This window comes from Procambarus clarkii, chromosome 18 (genome assembly GCF_040958095.1).
Source record: "Procambarus clarkii isolate CNS0578487 chromosome 18, FALCON_Pclarkii_2.0, whole genome shotgun sequence".
Lineage (NCBI taxonomy): Eukaryota > Metazoa > Arthropoda > Malacostraca > Decapoda > Cambaridae > Procambarus > Procambarus clarkii.
In genome coordinates, this window is record NC_091167.1 from 36,444,125 (window position 1) to 36,456,512 (window position 12,388).

The 12,388-nt window shown below is 34.6% G+C and overlaps 1 long non-coding RNA gene across 1 annotated transcript; it reads right to left on the minus strand.

Moving 5' to 3' along the window:
• Positions 1–2,475: 2,475 nt before the first annotated feature.
• LOC123754226 (uncharacterized) lies at positions 2,476–5,881 on the minus strand. Its single transcript, XR_006772361.2, has 4 exons — positions 5,790–5,881; positions 5,371–5,457; positions 4,016–4,103; positions 2,476–3,233 (listed from the first exon to the last, which is right to left on the minus strand). It is a non-coding gene; the product is annotated as an uncharacterized lncRNA (long non-coding RNA).
• Between the last annotated feature and the right edge of the window lie 6,507 nt (positions 5,882–12,388).

Sequence of the window (12,388 nt, forward strand, 5' to 3'; positions counted from 1 at the left end):
CATCTTACTACCGATTTCGTCGAATTCTCTATTACGGAAATTGTTATTAGCAATAATTTGAAGATACGTTCGAGTTCTTAGTGTTAGAGGAGCAGGAGGAGCAGTAACACAGTACACGACTGGCATTAGCACTCTTAACGCTTTTAAGAAAAAGTCTTCATAGCACTTTTCTTCTGTGATATCCGATTATCCACCCAAGGAAGGATAAAAATGCATTTACTCAGGCCTGTAAGAAGGATGAAAAGGCCGTTCGGGATAAAAAAAAAAATAACAAGAATAGTAAACCGTGCAGTGAAAAAACGCAGTTGCATTTGTAGGGATCTTCGGTCATGAAAAAGATAATATGCTGCATCAAGAGGTGCCTTGTAGCGCTTCCACTTTTCCTCGTATTTTACCTCATTTTATCCCTTATTATGTTTTAACTTTATTGCACAAGCTTAGTTGCAATATTGGCCATTTAAGAGATTCAAGTTAGGTTTTAAAGGGCTGCCGAGTTTCTCAAGTTCCTTGAATAACGGGCAGAAACCATGAATGCAGCTGACACTTCTAGGGTCTCTTGTTTCGATGAGCTTAGTACCCCATATCCTTCAAAAAATGAACTGCACTCACACTCAACTGAACTGCACCCCCAGGCAGCAAGTGTCTCTGAAGCAATGGGGTCAAAGTTGTACTGTACTTTAAATTTTACTTCGAGTGTCAGCCCCACTCACCAAACTTTTTTTTCTTCCAGTGACGTGGGGGGGGGGGGGGGTTTAATTTCAGTAGCCTTCCCTTGGTGCTCATACCTCTCTGCTCGGGGAGAAGTCTGGTGTCATTGTTCTGAACTTTCTCAAGCTTCATCTTGTACATGAGCAGATATGGACTCTATGCTAGTGCTTCATATTCCAGAACTGGTCTGTTTTATATATATATATATATATATATATATATATATATATATATATATATATATATATATATATATATATATATATATATATATATATATCGTACCTAGTAGCCAGATCGCGCTTCTCAGCCTACTATGAAAGGCCCGATTTGCCTAATAAGCCATGTTTTCATGAATTAATTGTTTTTCGACTACCTAACCTACCTAACCTAACCTAACTTTTTCAGCTACCTAACCTAACTTCTTCGGCTACCTAACCTAACTTTTTCGGCTACCTAACCTAACCTAACCTATAAAGATAGGTTAGGTTAGGTTAGGTTAGGTAGGGTTGGTTAGGTTCGGTCAAATAACTTCGTTAATTTTAACTCCAATAAAAAAAATTGACCTCATACATAATGAAATGGGTAGCTTTATCATTTCATAAGAAAAGAATTAAAGAAAATATATTATTTCATGAAAACTTGGCTTATTAGGCAAGTCGGGCCTTGCATAGTAGGCTGAGAAGTGCGTTCTGGCTACTAGGTACGACATATATATATATATATATATATATATATATATATATATATATATATATATATATATATATATATATATATATATATATATATATATATATATATATATATATATATATATATATATATATATTTATACGGAATACTAGGGTATGAATAAGCTCCTTACACAAATTTGCAAAGGCCGTCCTTATGTTGCCTAACATAAGAACGTTAAAGCATAAACTATTGATGATATATTTTTGATGTGGGCTTCACGAGACAGATTAAGTGTGACATCAACCCACGGATGTTTCTTCCAACCTGATTCATGAAGGATTTCATCTCCCAATTGTCGATCATGAAATGCAAGTACATCACCAACTTTGAGGTATTTCGGTATTCTTGAATGTAAACAAACGATTCGAGATAATCTCTTAAAGGTCATATCCGGAGAGGCTACGGGCTCCATTAAGTTCAGTAGAACTTAGGTTTCAACTCTTTTAACCCTGTCATAGCTCAGTCGATTATAATTATTTATGTCAAATATTAGAAGGACTCCCGGTTTGCCTCCTCATTCGGGGGGCAGAGGCGGGCGTCGTTCCCCAGAGCAGGCCAAAGCGCATTGTTGAGCCTCCCAAAGAGCAGAATATGGAGACTCAACAGCGTCCAGCCTCTTGAGTAATTCTCAGATTAGTCGCCGAAGCTTCAGCGTTCAAGCAAGCTCGGCATCTCACCCATTTAAAGTTTGAGAATAGGTTGAAACTTTTGTCTATGTTAAAAATATATATATTTTATTTTTACTAAATAATAATTAGCAGCAGTTTCAGAGTAGAGGAAATAATATTTATGTGTAATGAAGTACCGTTCATACCGAAATTGGAGAGGTTTGTGCTTGGAAGTTTTCTAAGCGCCACTGGTGATATCACCTACATCATTATATTTAGTATAAATTTATTCAATAAAATACATATCCTCACTTCCCCCAGAGATAGTTTTTCCTAGGTTCTCGAAATGAATACACAATTTGCTCTCTCGGGGATATAATTTTCAATAATTGTAATTGAATTTCATATATTTTATTCATTAATGATTATACATTTTTTGTTGGGTTAGTTCACACAAATTTGCAGTAAATCCTTTATCTGCAAGAAAGTCATAATAATAACATATGTAATATCTATAACTATGTACTGTATAATAAAAATGTAGACATAGATACTACATTTACCAGTGATTTGTCATTACAGTTGTCAAATTCAGAACCAGAACCTATGTTTGTATCAACTTATGCAGTTCATTCAATGATTGCTGAACTAAACAGGTGTAAAATAGTTAAAATGAAACATTACAATTTTGGGATAGAGTACATGGTTTATTAAATGTTTGCTAGTCCGTATAGTATCTAATTCCTAACACACTGACCCATGTATAGTGTCTAACTGTTCGCATATTGATCCTAACAAACTGTATCAACTTCATTTTCTGGTGTACCTTATTGCTTATTAAAAAAAAGTTGTACAATTAACATATAATCTTATTATATTTTGGAATATATGTAGCTTTAAGCATCACTGTGAGACAACATCTTTCATTCTGCACCAGAGTAATTGAAAGCTTAATTTGTTTTGAATAATTTCTTATACGAATTCATTCATGAAACTCTCTTGTAGTTAACTCCACTTACTGTTGACGTCTGTGCTGAGAATATCGGCATATAAGGGTTAAAGCCCCATTGTGGTGTGTGCGATGACAGGATAACAAAAAAGAATGGAAAACATCTCATTAAAATATACACTTATTAAAATCTTCTTGGTGATTCGTAAACCCTGCTTCCATCATCAGATCTGAAAGATAAATTAAATCAGTTAAGGTAAATATTACTAGACATATAAGGTAAAAGTTAAACAAATTTGAAAGCTACAGATTACAAAAATCAAGCCAAAGCAAAGACGTTGGTAGCCGAGGTTATATCCTCAACATCCCGACGTCACTTCTTGGGTGTGGAATTTTCAGGTGCATTTATGCTTGGGGACCATTCAAGCTTGTTTGCATTTGTGTTGCTCACGTGGCCCCACAAAGGGAGGTGATTCGATAAAATAACTATGCCCAAGATTATCACCAAGTGCCGTCGGGATGTTGAGGATATAGCCTCGGCTACAAGCTTCTGTACGGTCACGGTTGATCAAGTTGGTTAAGGTACCATGTACGCCAGTTGCATAGTGCTCCTGGCGGTCTGGATTCGAGTCACTTCTGGGGCGTGGAGTTTTCAGTTATATATATATATATATATATATATATATATATATATATATATATATATATATATATATATATATATATATATATATATATATATATATATATATATATTACACATATATATAAATATATATGTAATATATGTTACACATATATATGTAACACATATATATTCTAATGTTACATATATATACAAATAATTATCAGAACTCTGGACAAAGAAAAGTACCTTGAGAGAAGGCTCATCTTTTGTCTTCATGCGTTTTGATTGGACTGGTTTGAGATGAGCACAATTGAGATAGTAAGAAGTTGTTTTAAAATCAAAAGATCAGTCCTAAAAGTCACAGCTGCAAATGAAGTTACTTACGAGAATGTTGACGTGTGGGTCGACTCTAATAACTTTTGGTGGTCGGGAGTGGGATAACGGGTGGGTCCTCGACCGACTTCACTTCTACCTGTTCAGGAAAAAATTCGATTTGCATAATAGATTTACTCAGGTGAGGATGTAAATGCTGGAGGTTGAGTCTGGGCTTCCTGATCTCTGCTTCCCCTTGTAATGAAACAAACAAATTGAAATCCCTCTCTTTCAAGATCATTCGAATTTAGTTTCAGAATGACACACACATTCATTTATTAAAATTGTGGATTAAGTAAAAATCCCTACGAGAAAGCTGTTCTGCTGATATTATCCATTCTGGTTGGACTGGTTAGTATACTAGAGCCTTTAACACTGAAGAGATGTTGACTGATTTAGTGTTACGTATAAGGTCAATTCTCTCATGTTTACCCACCAGATCCAATTTCGTGGGCACCAGAAGTTGGAAAACAAAACACAAGGTTCTTAAAAGAAAATAGTTTCATACTGATTGTGCCATTTGCAAGAACATCACTCCATGAGCGATCATTCATTCCTAGGCTGGCACGAATTTGGAAAATGCCCTCCCAGCATGTGAATACAAGTGATATTATGTGAACCGACCATATTAAGGCTCTATCTAGTACGGCATACTGTTGACTCCTTAAATTCTATAACTTCAAAATAGTTTGACCATTATTTTATTATATTCATAATGTCAAGTAATACTAATCTCAACAAATAATTATCAAAATTGTCAGTCTTAGAAGGCAAATCTTCTAATGTTTAAATTTAAGTGGATGTTAGGATGTGGGGCGGCTCTTAGAGTCCTATAAATATATTATCCCACCTGATAAATAAAAGACTAAATAGGGTTTTACCAAAATAAGTGAGCCAGCCGTATATGAAGAGGAAATCAATCTAATCTGTAATTCCAGACGCCCCAATGCGTGATCATGGCTCTCATTCTCCTACATGACAGATGTATCTGGAATATCATAGCTTTACCATGCTAGCCAATATATTTTGAACCCAGAACATTTCCTAAGAAAAACTCAAACAGACGTTGAGTTTTCCACTAAACCCCTATACCCCTTAGTGTACAAATAAATATCAGATGAAGATTTTGAAGAGGTAAAAGCGTTTATTGAAGATCCGTTAGTATGCATCAGCCTTATGGGAATGGTCTGAGAGATATTTCTACTCTTCAGCAACATCAACTATTTTAACAGTCAAACCTCTAAACAGCAATTCAAGGAACACGATAGAATGCTTAGAACCTCCAAAGTACATGTTATTCGATGCTGATATCCGAGCATAAAATAATAAGAAGACATTTTTTCACAGATATAGTTGATGCTACTTACAGGTATTTCTGCATGTTGGGTGGTTCCTTTGTCTGTATGAGGTTCGAGAGTGTAATGGACTTCATCGTGGCCAGACCTCACTTGTACCTGTTATAAATGTAAATTTGTATATTTTATTTGCGCATGTGAGTGTCTAGGTGAAAATGTAATAACTGTGGTGACTTAGAAGCCTGATGTGTCATGAAACCAAAAACTTCTTGATTTATATGAATCACTCGCAATATAATAGAGTTGACTTTAGCATTAACTTCCAATAATAATTAAGTAAAAAACCAATAAAATAACGTAATATGATGAAATTTTGAATAGGACAAAATGAGTACTGTTAACAACATAAAACCAAATTATCTCAGAACCTGTGTAAGACTGAGAAATTAAATACAAACACACTATCAGGGTGGGAGAAAGGAGGGGCGTACCTGAGCACAGGTGTCCACAGCCAGAAAGCTGGCCACAGCCAGGCACCACCACAACACAGAAACCATGTTAACTCGAACGCTGCTGATCGGCATCTGTGGCTGAAGCAGTCAGCTTTCCCATATATACACACGTCAACCTCGTCCCCCAATCTACCACCGCGCCAGGAAGATGCCGCCCCATGATACATATAATATTTTTAAAATTTAAATTTCATTTAGTTATTTAGATAATATTTATAATGAAAAACGAGAATGATTTATTTCAAGAAAATCATACAGAGAAAAATCTGTGTTTATTAAAGCAAATTGATTTTTTGAAGTGATTACGGGAAAGCTTATCACACCTGCCCTGCACGGACCATTAAAAACTGTATTAACTGTAATTTCCAACTATATTAAAACGCGCGAACCTAACCTAACTAACTTGCATAAAAAAGTGGTTGGTTGTGAACCATTATGATTGACAGCACGGCGAATTTTCTCTGGGATTTTTGTTTCATATTACCATGTGCTATTTGAGAGGACAGAGTGACCTGCCAGCCTGTTATCACAATCTGAAGTGCCAAATTTTAATGCATTTTTCCTAAGCAGAAGTACAGGGACCTATCGAACTACTAACAGAGGTCAATGCTTACAAGTTCGATAGAATGTCAATACCGCAGTGTTCTAACTTTGAGTAAAATTTACGGAATTTCGACCTAATGGTTAATAGGATCAAAACTGTTGTAATAATAATGAGGACTGGTTACTTGTTTAAACAATGATTTCCTATTCACGAATAATATTCGGACTTTGAACCTTGTGAATATGATCACTCGTTGATATCCTCACCTGCATATTTTGCTGCTTATGGCTGATAACTTTTTTTTCTGTGTGATATATTTCCCATTGAAGTTGCTTATTGGTAATTCTTCACCTATCTCCTATTTTTGCCGGTTATATTGTAACTTTTGCATTGAAGAAAAAAATCCTAGCGTTTCTTCGCTTCATCTACGACTTCATCTTCCACCCGTGCAGTCAGGTAGTGTCACTTCTCATTATGAATAATGCCTTTTGTTGACATCGTAAATTCTCCTGAGTCTCCTTTCCTCCATTGTGGTGAGTTTGAGCTCAATATTGTCGGAAAATCCGACACCATTTAATAATCATACAGATAAGAGCTGTATTACCAACAAGTTAACCATAGAAAACGTAACTTGTAGTGGAATTACCGTCTATAGAAAACGGGATATCATCACCACATACTATTATAATTCACCACCTATTATGGTGGGAATTGTTCTTAAATACATTAGTCTTTGGACTTTACCATCATAAAAACATCTTATATAAATTAACTTAATTATCAATATTAAAGTAGAGTAAATGTGACCCTTCTATCACTTTCTGAAATCTGGACAAAGTAGGCCAGGCGTCAGGGAGGAAGGAGGCAGCCATTGTTGTGTCACCTCCGAGACGTGTGGAGCAAATTGGCTCCTATCATATCTGGACAATGTCGGCCAGACGTCAATAGAATGGAGTGTTAGATGCAGCCATTGTTTATACGAGACCAGAGGCTCACACGGGAGCAAATTCGGCTCCTGTTAAATTTACTTGGACGTAGTGTTATGGAATCCAAAGGTACCATCTCCAACACGATGTCTACAATCAAGTTAAGTGTCTATCCGAAACCCGTTTATCATTCATTTATGGCCATTAATGTCAGGATATAGGGTGACCCGGTTAGATCGCGAAATCGCCTCATACTAAAGGTAATTAAGCCAGGTCTGCAATGTTCCATGTACTGTATAGTGTTTTCTCTGATATAGCTTGTCATATATAGGATTCTGGCTTCACAGCTAGCGCACTTTTGACAGGTCAAGACGAGGAAGGAAGATTTGTGCACCAGTTACTGGGTGATATGGAAGCTGCCTCAAAGAGGATAATTTGGTGTCTACACCCTAGTTATACCTGGTGGACTAACCTGCTGTACTATAAGATAAGGAACCTTTTCAATGTATGTAGTTACTGTAGTTTGATTGGCTGCATACATATAAATATAAACCCCCCTAATGTGTAGAGGATCGATTTGTGAGATTAAGAGATTATTGCAGAAATACAGTCCACTTATCATTATACAAATTGCTATCGAAGTATATAAATTAACGTAAATATAAATTCATATAAATTAAATAAATATAAATCTCACAGGTCGGTTCCCACAAATATCATACAATATCATTGTATGATATTGACGTTCCTCACACACGCCCTGTAATTGTCCTTTAGTTATGGCATTGATTGTATCAGTTATCTTACCTGATAAGTTATCAATAGAGAGTGATTTTAATGAATACATTAATAATTTGACAATATTGTGTACTGATGGCCTCCTGTTCGGTTGATTATCATTAATTGAATCCAGTTCCTTTTAAATTTCAATATTTCTTCAATTAGTAATTAAATTTCTGTTCGCTGCTCTCTAGTTTTATTGTAACCTAAATTGTCCTCTAATCACTGTTAAGGATTTTATCTCTGCTAACCTTTGGATTCAAATTACTTCTGATCTATTGAAACATTCATTATTGTATAGTCTATGTTATCAGGGAAAACATATATAATAGAAATTTAATTGCTCATGGAAACGCATTCTATAAATCAGGCAGAGAATGGGACCCAATACTTATTCCTTAGGCACCCATCTTTAAACGTTTAGCAATTCAGACTTCTCTACTCTCACCCTTCCCGGTACTTTTCCATTCATGCCAGTCTTGTTTTCAAGTTTGTTATGGAGCCTCTACTGTGTTATTATGTTAAATTATTTCTGATCGTCTAAGAACAAAGTTTTTTTTTATGGCCAGTACACCCTGAAATTGTAATACAATGGTTTGGCAAGGCCTTCCTTTACTGGTTTCTTGATCCCGACCAATACCGCTAACGTACAGGAAGTGCTCGTTAGCGGTATTGGTCCGTAGCTTACAGACATCTGTCTACCTTTATGCTAGTGGATAACGACTATATTTGCTTTATTACATATCTCTAGAAGCTGGTTTGTTCAACGCAATGGGCTGAAGAGTATCGCAAATAAATGGTACAGGACCTAAGCTGCTCTTTCAGTATTCATGTTGAGTTATCGCCTGGTTCCATCTTCTTTGTTTTATCCACTTCTCCAGTTATCTGTTCATCTCTTGTCGTTATGTCTATTTCTCTCAGTCGTTCCTGATGAACAACCTAAGGAATATTATAGGAGCATTTCGAAGACTAATCTGGTGAATAGCAAAGGAGCATATTCTAGGACCGACCTGGTACATAGTAGAGGGTATAATAATGGACTGACTTGGTAATAGGTGACAGATTATATATTTTAAGAGTGACCTGAGAGGGAGAATATTCCAGGACTGACCTGGTGAATAGTGATGGGCACACTTTAGTATTGACCTGGTGAATGGTGAGGAAGCGTATTCTGGGACTGACCATGTTAATAATTAAGGAGCATATGCTAGGACTGACCTAGTGAATGGAGAGGGAGCCTATTCTAGGACTACCTTTCCTGGGTAAAACATTCAAACGAATGAAAGCATAAATTCAATTGGAATTCAATTAGCACAAAATTATCCACCTCTTCGCTATTTATCAGACTATGTCTGGCCGGTGCAATAACAGGGTTTCAGAAAATGCTATTTAAAGAAAAAAACATGAAGAGTTAATATAATGTAAGTAAAGATCTAGAAATAATAACTGAGAGCAAGCGGTCTTCCGAGATTGGGTGTTTGCATATTGAATGTATAAATAGTTTATCATATATATATATATATATATATATATATATATATATATATATATATATATATATATATATATATATATATATATATATATATATATATATATATATATATATATATGTAATAGCATCCTCCATGTACTATGGCTGCACATTCTAATACACTTTATTATTGATGATATATAAGTGTATTCTTCACATATGTTGTTAGTTAATGCACAGCGGTTGCTGGGACATTGTTATCACTAATAAGAATGGCCACGAAACTCGTCTTGCTCAGGGAGCTGGCTTCTATTGCATACTGGTCTATCCAATGGAAATAGCTTCTTTCTCCTATTAGCAATGCTTTTTGAGTTGGCAAATAGTTCCTTATTTTCTTGCCCATGGAATTGGCTTTTACTGTTTCCACGTCCTGCTGATAAATTTTTGCTTTTCATACCTCCTCACATAGCTCGTGGCTTCTACTACTTCCTCGTATAACTTGAGGAGTTTATTTCTACTTCCTTCTCATCTACCACATTTTCGTTGTACTCTCAAATAAATATTATCTCCTCAAATCTTCATGGTTCATCTGTGTCTTAACTTCGTTTGACTTCTTTTAGTGTATTAATTTATAATTGTATTATTTGTTTTCCTTTTCATTGCTCAACATTCTTCAGTATTTTTCTCTGTCATTTCATCTCTAATTTTTTCTCTTTCTTGAGCGGTATTAGCTACCATATCTCTAAATCATTCCACGCATATTGCATAACGCATACTGCTTTACTTTTTGCTATAATTGTAAGTGTATTGCATTGTATGTGTATGTGTTCTAGAGGGAACACTGTTCCTCTGGAACTAAAGGGACATTGTTCTCCAGAAATTAACTCGGGAAGGAAATATTCATTGTTACAAAAAACTCTTTATCAGGGTTCCTTAAAAAAATGTGTTATTTGGGAGAATCACATTTTCTGCTGATGTTATTATACATATTATGACAATATGACTTCGTGCTTTGTCATTACATTGGTATTTTTCCTTACTCGTTTCAGGTAGGAAAATGACATTACATATTTTGTATATATCACATCGCTGTACAGATATATAATCAATATTCAGGTTTCATAATTTACGAGCATTTTTTTAGCTCTCATACATCTTACGTGTGAGTGAGCAAAATTCTCAATACTGAAATACTTTTTTAAATGTTCCTAAAACGAAAAAAGCCTCTATTGTAGTCATTACATCAATACATTTGACCTCTTTGAAAGAAATTTTCCACTTTCCCTTCGGGCATTGAACCACTACTAGCAGGTAAATTTAATTACGTGAAATTTATTAAAAATGATTGAAAACATCGAAAATTACAATTTTTCTAAACACGTCAGATTCCATACAGTAAGGTTCAGTCTAAATATGTCAGGTGGTCGATAAAAGGGCCATGGGTCATTACTGAGCCACGAGTAATGGCATCTGATCCAAATGTTTGGAGTGTGACGTTAGAGTTGCATTCGCCCGTAACACTCTTGTCGCAAACACACTTTTCACCTCAAATGTGATTAAAAAAAAATCGATATATCAGCATTTTAATGAACCGTTCGTAATCATCATAGCTTTTGATGTCACCCGGTTTTTTTGGAGTTATATAAAGGTGTATTTTTCATAGTGAGGATGCAAAGTACATAATTTTTTCCTGTCTTATACAAACCAAAATCGTCTCGGTGAACTAAATTGTTTCAAATGATAGTGTTCTGTCTATAATCCGGACTTAACGAAAAAACGATAAAATAGCTTTGGACTAGTAATATGAACAGATTTGCCCTTCCTCTGAAAAATAAATATATTTTTAATTATTTTTGGTGATATCAGAGTTCAGTCATATTTTATATCATGTTTTCAATATTTAATGTTGTTGCATTTTGAAAGCCTTTATAATTAGCTATATTTTAAGCTTTAATTTAAAGAAATCAGTCAAATTTAATCATTTTTATTTAGTTTTTAGATCTTTATCAAGTGTGCCGAAATATCTGGCAATAATAGCGTGCTGCTGGCTATTATTGATTTTTTCTTAGCTCTGAAAGTATATAACATAATCAGATTAAGTACAAGCCGCTGGAAAGTATATGCAATGGATGTAATGTAAATAACAAGGATATTGATGACGTTGCATTTTTTGACGGAAAAATTCTTATCTCCAAAGAAAATTTGTAGTTTTTATATAAATATAAATTAGCTTGCATTTGTTTTCTATTAATTTTCATAAAATACTGAAATCAGCAGTTTTTACAAATGGGGTTGAAGATATTAGGAAAAACTATATACATTATATTCTGTTTTAAACAAAAACTAAATTAAATTAAGTTTTTATTATTACTAAGTAAAATATAAAACGTCCATAAAACATATAAAACATTATCTAATCATTCCAGTCATATAAAAATTACGACTGCAATAAAATTTGTTTAGGATTTTTTTGTTTAATTTTAAACATATAAACAAAACATTTGAAACAAATAATAATTATTTTTAGGTTTAATAGCAAAACATCAAAATCGGAAATATGTTCTAGAATAAATGTACCTTAGGCCTCAAAGATTACTTGCACAGTTGCGTGAACAGAAGCTTATATTGCAACTGGTAGATTTGCGTTCAAATGTAAAGATTCGAATATGTATTTAAATATGTTACTATTGAGTGTACATAACACGACACTCACTAGGAACATGCTAACAGACACACACAAGTCCTTAAAACTATCACTGACCGAGGAAGATTGCAAGTCATGGAAGCTATACTTATAAGAGAAAGAAGACTCACCTTTGGGGGTGCAATTGTTGGGACCCATGGCCTCGAAGAA